Raw genomic sequence first — 9,296 nt, forward strand, 5'->3', positions numbered from 1 at the left:
AAAATGGCAAACCATCTTCTCTGCAACTGAACTATGCGGAGTCTGATACCATTGTTTATATGATATTTACCCATCTTACATGTATTTCTATTCCTACTCAAATGCAACACTGAAATAAATTCAAGCAAAGCAAATGATTATGCTTTTAATTTATTATTATTTTCATTTTTATACATACAAAGTCATGATTGTTAACATCATCTGCCAGTGGTTGTGTTAAAAGTTACCAAATTTGCCTTCAATAATGTAAAGTAAATCTTCAGATACCATGTAAAGAGGTTTAATAAAATGTTATTTTTATATAGCATGGTTCTACTAAGTCTTGAGATTGTAGTCATTCTTCTCTCATCTTTAATGTCCATTTGCATTTTTTCGCCATTTTTTTGGTAATAGCTTGTGTTCATAATTCAAAATCTTCATTTCATGAAGAACTAGCTCAGTTTGCTGATCGCAAGGCCATATATTGCCACATGACTGAGTTAGCTGGGAGTGTTTCAAAATACTTGCATTTCCCTGACAATAATGATATAAAAGTGGATGGTTTGAACCCAATACGCACATTTATTGGTCGAGCTATGAGTTTTAAAATATTGGACGAGACAAAGTCAAGTCCAATATTTTTTAACTCATAGTAGGTATATCACCCCAAAAATAAGCGCAGCAGAAACATGTTATTTGACGCTTTTAATTGAATCATCGTTATGAATGCTTCAAAAACAAAAAACAGAATTGAAATCGGATAATGCAAAGTGATGTAACGTCAACTTGAAGATACCCGAAATCGGGTGAAAACCTGCCACAAATGGCTATAAATGGCAAAATGGTAATTTTTGGGATTTGTAATGCTTATTCGGACACTTACTTGAAAAGGTAGCATTGATTTAAGTATCACAGATTAATTGCATATCTTTCCGGACTTCGTTAAAGAAAACAAGATTAAAAAATCTCTCCTCGAATAAATGTAATAAATTCACCAAATATACAATTTTAGCCATTTTGACCAATCTGCAGACAAATAAAAGCTTAAAAATGACTAAGTCCAGCTAATTAATATGCAAAAATAATGCCAACAGAGAACCGTACATGATATGAGGATACGTTTTTTTTTGCACACATAAGTACCCAAAGTTCTTTCATTTGGTAACAAAAAATACACAAAAAGTCATTAATTATGCAAATTAGCTAATTACATCTAATTATATATTTATGCCATTCTTATGTTAATTAGGCATATGTAATTTTACTTTTTCAATGTTTTATTTATGTTTTATTCATACAGCATGATTTTGTCAAATATGAACCTGCTGTGATGTTGAATAAAGAAACTGCAGTTAATTGCCTAAGTGCACCGAGTTTTCAATTGGTATAGGGAAGTGTTTCACTCATTGTCCAAGGAAAAAAAATACATGATAACAAACACTGGTATTTCAGACCGATGGTACTTGGTCCTCTATTTCGAGAGACCTATATTTATTGATTTATGGACGATCTAAAAAAATTCATAAAACAGGTCTTAACTCTTAAACTAGGCAGTGTTTAATTTTGGCGGAGTTGATAGTGATTTAGGAAATGTTTCACCTACCACATATTAAAAAGACAAATTATTGTGATCAATGAAACATAACGAGGAAATCGTTTTTTGACATGTATGTTTTCAAAAATTGGCCAACTTTGATCCCGCGCTTTTTGATTCACTGTTATGTATGCGTGCACAGTATGACAGAATTATTGTGCAGCCACTGTGACATACCTACTCATAGCGAGACCAATAAATTTTGTATTGGGTGAAAAAACATTCAATTTTATCATTATGTTTTCAGAATCTTTTTTGGTCAAAAACATGACTTTTGGTAAAAATGTGATTTTTGGTAAAAATGTGGTTTTTGGTCAAAATGTGATTTTTGGTCAAAAATGAGTTTTGGTCAAAAAATGGTGAAAAACAATTTTTGGGGGAAAAGTGAGCCTATCCAACACAGTCCAAGTTTTGAGTCCAAGTGTTGATTATATTGGACTCTTTAACTCTGTACAAAGTATAGGAAGGAAGATTCTGAGAACATAATAGAAATAAATTGAGTGTATGGGCGCATGGGGTTAGTTGCACCTTTGAGTCAAAAGAGTTCAGTGTGGGGCACTAATTGGGGATGGAGGACTACTTAGGTTAAATCATGATATGACTGCTCTTGTGTTTTTTAACCAAGAACAAATTTGTTTATTTCCCAGGGGGGGTCACTCCCATTGTGGCATGTACACCATCTGCGATAATAAAAATGCGTAAAAAGGGTAGTTTTTCATGGGTAGGCACGATACGTGTGTATCGTGTTTAAGGTGTTAAAAACATGAAAAAAGGGTAGCAAAATTGCAATTGCTAATACGTGGAAATGAAATTTAGGGTATGAAATTTGATGCAAGGAACAAAATCCCTGTATATGTTTAGGGTGTGAAAACAGGCGTGTGATATATCTGTTTAGGGTATCGTTTTAGACAAGGGTTAAATCCTTGTTTAGGGTGCATTTCAAAAGTTGATTATCGTGGGAGATGTACAGACCACAATGGGAGTGACCCCCTGCAGGTTTATTTAACCAGTCGGTCTGGGCAGACGCAAGCTCGGGCCCTGATAGGGCCAGGCTCAAACAAAAGGCTCAACCCAAAGCCTAAAAGCTTACAAGCATGATGTTCTCAGCTGTCTATCCAATCTATCACTACAAGATTCCTATTTGGGCCATCTGTAGACTGGTACACACAAAGTACCTACACAGTACCAATTATGCACATGCACAGGATCCACCAGCAGTGGTACTGCACTGGTTCTAAACTGGTACTCACCTGGTACTGCACAGTACCAGCCAAGTACATGTACCTCCGACTACCTCAGCGATGGTGTACCTGTGCAGGCAGCCCAATATGAATCGGGTAGTGTAACTGAGCTTCATAATATTAATCCTAAAACACTTGTTGTCACAGTCCACTGCTTAGATTTAATTTCTAAATTGGAATGTAAAATCTAAAAGTTACTTGTCGATTGCTTGTTGCCACAAATGGCACTGTAGTACACCAGTACACATACTCGCAGAGGAATGTTTATTGCAACTTTTCGATCTCAAATATGGTTCCTGACTACCAGTTGCCTGAGTTATCAGTTTTCAGGGCTTGGTCAATCTTTTGCCTTACCACACACACCAACCTATAAATTTAAAAAGAAATAGAATAAAATATTGTTTCACATCGAACAAGTTTTTACTGCAAATTGAAAATGATACGTGGGATACAATGATATTCTGGGAGACAAATTACTGCTGGTGGCAAACATTGGCAAAATGGTGCAAGTGATTATGAAAATGCCACTGTTTATAGCGACAACATTTCAAATTCATTTCAAAGCAGTTTGAGGTACCGGTACTCACGCTTTCTTACATGTAGCTCCAACTTCCACTGACATTCTCCGCACAAAGGTGTGAGGTGTACACCACAGCCACAAGAGGGCACACAGAAAAAATAAATTATCAAAAAATTCACAACTATTTTCCTCACATGAAGTTAAATTAAAGAAATCTTTTTTTTTTTACATCAGTGTAAATTTTGAGCACATTTGAAGGTGTAAGGTGACCAAAACTGTGACTGAAACTATAGTCTCTTCCCGGAGACTGGCTTAATCACAAATGAATGAGCAAGGGTTTGCCGTAATAAATACAATGTACATTTGCCTACCAAATCACAGTTACCTGGCATGGGCCAATTACATATTTAGCATTTTAAATCAAAAAATGATGATTTAAAATTGTATTTAAATAAAATGCAGGTTTTTCACAACATCCTTAACCCTGCAGTCACATGGCTGCTCACTACAAAAGGGTTGTAATGTTAGCAATACAGCAGGTTTTTTTGGGTTGGATTATTTAATGAGTTTGTGTCCCTATGTGTAGTAAACTAAAAATCAGTGGCTAAAATACAATGTACATGGCTGAAACTGCAGCCCATTCATGGTGGATGATCATGGAATTGTCTACATTAGGGACTGTTCACAAACACTTGTTGGGGGGGGGGGGCTGATGCAAAAAGGGGGCTCTTAGTTTTGACCCTTCTAGGGGTGAGGGGCTCTGAAAAATTGACCACAAATTTTCCGGGAAAATTGAGTATATGGGGTTGACCCATAATTTTCATGTGAAAAGGGGGCCCTGAAATTTTTGAGATCTGAAAAAGGGGGCCCAAAAAATGTTCACGATGAAATTTTTTTGCATCAGGGCCCCCAACAAGTGTTTGTGAACGGTTCCTTAATCGATTTTACTGTATGATTATGATACATGTGTATATACGAGGGGGTATCCAAAAGTTTTTGACATCACCCAGAAGTGAAAGAGCTATATTGATGAAATTTTGTCAGTATAATCACTGGTCCTTATGTACATTATGGTTCAAAAAATAAGTATGTTTACTTTCTTTCCAGGTGTCGCTAGATGGGCAGTAGGCGCATTACCTTTTCATGATAAGATCCTCCACTTTCTTGAGTTTCTTCACTGTGGCGCGCCATCCATAAGTGATGGACGCCCACTTCTTGGCTAATCTGTGAGGGACATGTGGCCAGTTTGGAAATTCCTTTTTCAAAAAGCAACAGTGCAATATGATGGGCAATCATCACCGTAGATAGCTTTCATTTCATCATAGATTTTATGAGCATTGTAGGCCTAACCCTTCAAATGCAGGAACCTTAATCACGCACGTTCCTCAATTTTCACCATCTTGCAGGTTATGCGCCTAGCTACTGCCCACCTAGTGCCATCTGGATAGAAAGTAAACTTATACTTATGAGACCATTTCTGAACCATAATGTACATAAGGACCAGTGATTACACTGACATAATTTCATGAAAATAGCTCTTTCACTTCTGGGTGATGTCAAAAACTTTTGGATACCCCCTCGCATACAATGTACATGTCATACATCATATACTTACTTGCAAACTCATTTTGTGTGGCATGGTGGTGCAGGGCTCTAGCCTTCTCCTGTCTTTTTCTCCTGATGACATGAAGAAAGAAATGCAAATTTAGATGCATGCATAAACTCCTCTAGTTGATTAATTTCACAAAAGTGAGGTTGAGCTTTACCCAAGGAAAATCTAGTACTTGGACGTAAAAAAACAAGCAAACACAAACAGACAGTACAAGTACCCACACAGATTTGGTGCCCTCATTTGTATTTACGAACTACACTGTATTGGTAAGCACCGGAAAAATCTATGATTTTTGAGAGCAAATTTTGCGCATCAATTTCACAAAATTCCTGATTTGTGACTCCTCGCCACAACTGAGCCCGGATGTCGCCAATCATCATTTTTGAGATATTCAACCAAAATATTCTGCTTGAAATTAGCTTTAAAATGATGTATATCATGTCTATAGTACTTGACATTTAAGTAGTGAAAATCAATAAAACAGTCAATAAATCCTTTCTTTCCTATTGTTTATTGTTAAGTTCGATGGAGCATATCTCAATAGTGGCACTGGCGACATCCGGGCTCAGTTGTGGCGAGGAGTCACATTTGTGTGATTTATCCATAATATTACCAAAATGTGTGCATTTTTCGCAAAAAGTTCAAATTTGAATTTTTTAAATTAAATTACGCGGCGCAGAGTTGAATTCGTTAAAATTAAGTCCTATGAGCAGTGGCGTACTGTGGCCGCCCCTACCCGGGGGGCTGAAGAAAATTCAATTTTGCCGCCCCTTCCTCAGCAGCCCGAAAAGGTTGCCCCAATTTTTTTACGGTCGTTTGAAAAAGTGAAGAACCAAAAAAAAAATAATTTCTAGGCGCTAGTGCCCTAAAATTAACACATTTTGATATATAGTACAATTTTTTTCAAATTTTCCGCCTTTTTCTTTACTAATTCTTTTTGCCGCCCTTCTTCTTCCACTGCCCTTTGATTTGGCCACCCCTGCTTTGACTCAGGGGCTGGCGCCCTAAAGCCCCCAAAATATGCGCATGATGAGGGCGGTCGACTGCATATCTGTCAGTACACACTTTTCAATACGGAATAAATGCTAACCTCATCGTGACATCATCCAAGCAGCAAAGTTCATTTCCCATGGAAAAAGCATGTATTGACGGATATGCAGTTTACCATTCTGCTATGGTCTATTTTCTATACCGGTACTTTTTTCTGCATGGATTGTATTACAGATCACCATGGGTTCTTTCAATTTTGTGAAAACTTATGGTTTTTTTTTGGAAAATGAATACTTTAAAAATGGGTATCGTGGCCAAACCTTAAATTCGCGATTATACCCAAAATATGTGAATGTTAGTGTTTCACATACATTGTACATATCTTTTGAGATTGATTTTTTTAACTTCAGTTACCAAGAATGAAGATGTTAATTCATGATGAATTAATACATACCCTTTTCTTTCTTCCTTTGTGTGCTGCTTTGCTTGTAGCTTGATCTTCCCCGTCAAAAACAACTATGGGCGTAACATTTTGCCTAACCAACACCCGGGACCAACACATCTACTGCTTAGCAGAAATCATTGACATACCGTACCTGTAAGAACCATAATTGCATAAAAGTGACATAAAAATTGGTGGATATACAACTTGTCCCTATCCCAACCCACCCCTTGACCAGTAGCGTATCTGTGGCAAATCTACCCTGTGACCGGGTAAATCTACCGCACACCAGGATTTTGCCCGCTCTGACAAGTGACCCCAATACACGGTACACCACTGCCCTTGACAACATAGTCTACCTGTCCCTTGACAATATATATAGTCAACTACCTTAGCTTTATTCCCTCCAGCAAGCAAGGGACAGGTTGGTCACTGGTCAGTGACGAGTTGCCTTCAAAAAATGTGGTGCAGGTTGATGCAAGGACAGGTTGGCATAGGAACGGCTTGTCATGTCTATCTTGTCATGTATTCTTAAAAATTTACTTCATTAGGAATGTGACCAGGTAACATTAAAACCAATCAACGGTACAGGATGCTTTTTTGGTCACACAGCTATAAAAAGACAATTTTCATGGTTTAGAATAGGAGATTAAGGCCCTTCACAATTAATTCTTAGTTTCCTGTTTCAAGTTTGAAAATAAAGGACGAGGCGACTTTTAATTATTAGTTATTAATTATCTATTACTTTCTTTATTTTGAAAATGTGGTCGTGACTACTATCAACAGTCCATGTGGTCATTTTGACTAAGACTACGGATTTAATTATTTTACCTTTATAATTGATTTTTTACATTAATATTAGTAGGGGACCCTACAATGTTCTTGTTTTATATTCATAATCAAAGCTGAGATGATCAAAAACAGATATTGGCAAATAAAAGTAATTACAAAGTCAATTAAAAGATGAAAATACCTAAATAAAAATTAAATAATTAAATATTTTTCCATTCTTGATTTTGGACGCGCGAGGGAAACAGGAAACTAAGGATCAATTGTAATTGGCCTAATGAAAAATAAGCCCTTAATCCTTTCCTTCATCACCGAATACAAGTCACACACTTAAAATAATTTCTTAATATATGAATAGTATTGTAAATAATTGTGGTTCTTGAGAAATATGTCAATTATGAAGATGTTGCGTTTCAACTCTTTTCACATCATAATTTAATACAGAACCACAAGATCTACAAAATTGTAACTGGATTCAGCACCACACCCGATTTAAAATGATCATAACAAATTTCACTACATGTAGATGGTATACCATCTACATTTATACATAGTATTTAATAAGCTTTTAAGCTTAACTTACTTTCGTGGATCAATTCCAGGTTGTGCAGCAGTGTATAGATCCATAAATTGATGCGTCAATGCCTGTACTTCACCACCCAAATCCGCGGCAGAAACCCTGGCAGAAACTTTATTTTCTATATTCTTGAATTTTGGGAGTAAAGATTTAATTCCCATTGTCACGATTCGATTGTAACCGTGCGTTGAAGCTGGTCAACTCCGGGATTGTTTATTTACGATCAGCTGATTGAAGATCACAGGCTGTTTTTAACGGCTGACATCGCTAATTGTTCATAATGCGCATGCGCTAGACATGCGCATAAAACAAATCGTGTTCCCGTGGTGTTGCCGTCGGGATTGCCCTGGAATTGCCAGAGAAGTATGACCCACCCCCTGGGATACATAGTGTTCCCCCATTCTTGAAACAATTGTGCACGAAATTCGAAATTTTGGACAAATAAGGCCTACCACTAATTAATTATGGTTACTAGAAGTTGAATATCGGTCTTATGTTCTTTCAATTGATTTTGTGCTGAAATGTGCGTGAAAATTTGACTTTCATCGCTTGGAGGGTGCAGAATCGATGCTGAACTGGTCAATTTGGTGCCCCTAAGGGTGGCGCCCGGGGCACGTTGCACCCCTTTTCCCCTAGTTATGCCACTGGTGCAAGGTGCTAATGGAAGCCACTGGTCGTTTAAAAATATATTTTGACCAAAAATACTGAGTGAGGGGGTTAGTGAGAGAATGATAATTGAAAATGAGTGACCGTGTTTAGTGAGTCAATGTGCAAGTTTTGTGAGTGTGTGAAAGAATAGGTTGAGTGATATGTGAGAGTGAATGATGGATAGAGTGAGTGTGTGGGTGAGTAAGGGAGTGGGGTGTGCAGGGGTGAGTATGGGGGTGTGAATTTGTGTGTGGTGAGAGTGAGTGAAAGACCTGGGTGAAAGACTAAATGAGTTATAAGAGTTTATAGTAGTGATAATGTGAGAAACTAGGTGTGAATGAGATGGCACAGTGACTGATTGATTGATGAGATTGGTGTGTGAAGGGGTGAGTTGGTGTATGTCAGGGTGAGTTGCGTGGGAGGGAGAGTGAGTGATTGAATGAATGAGTGAATTGAGATATGCTTCCTGATGAGAACATTAGGCTGAAGCAATTGCTACAGCCAAGGTAAGTGAGTGAGTGGGTGGTGACGGCGGGGTAATAGTGGGTGGAAGGGTTAGGGTGGTGATTAGGGTAACTATGTGGTAATTTTGGTTGAAGAAAGGTGATGGTGGAGTAAGGTGGTTGTGTTAAGGTGGTATGATAATAATGGGTGATGGAGTTAGAGTGAGGATGGGATAGGGTGGTGATTAGGGTGACTGTGGTAAGGAGTGGGGTAATGGTGGGTGGTGGGCAGGGCTGTCAACTTTCTGGAATTGCTTGGCGTGAGACAGAGGCATACCAGGATTTTCTGACAACAATGTTCATTTTGACCTGTGATTATTTGAGCCACCGCCCTCCAGAATCTGAAAAGGGACAACAAATTATTTGGATGATGCGTGACATTTTACTCATTTTCCAGCTTT

The 9,296-nt window shown here is 37.7% G+C and overlaps 1 long non-coding RNA gene across 1 annotated transcript; it reads right to left on the reverse strand.

Annotated features, from left to right (window-relative positions):
• Positions 1-2,779: 2,779 nt before the first annotated feature.
• LOC140158317 (uncharacterized) lies at positions 2,780-6,483 on the reverse strand. The gene is made up of 3 exons (XR_011859771.1): positions 6,391-6,483; positions 4,950-5,011; positions 2,780-3,181 (listed from the first exon to the last, which is right to left on the reverse strand). It is a non-coding gene; the product is annotated as an uncharacterized lncRNA (long non-coding RNA).
• Between the last annotated feature and the right edge of the window lie 2,813 nt (positions 6,484-9,296).

The sequence above is a fragment of the Amphiura filiformis genome, chromosome 8 (genome assembly GCF_039555335.1).
Source record: "Amphiura filiformis chromosome 8, Afil_fr2py, whole genome shotgun sequence".
Classification (NCBI taxonomy): Eukaryota; Metazoa; Echinodermata; class Ophiuroidea; order Amphilepidida; family Amphiuridae; genus Amphiura; species Amphiura filiformis.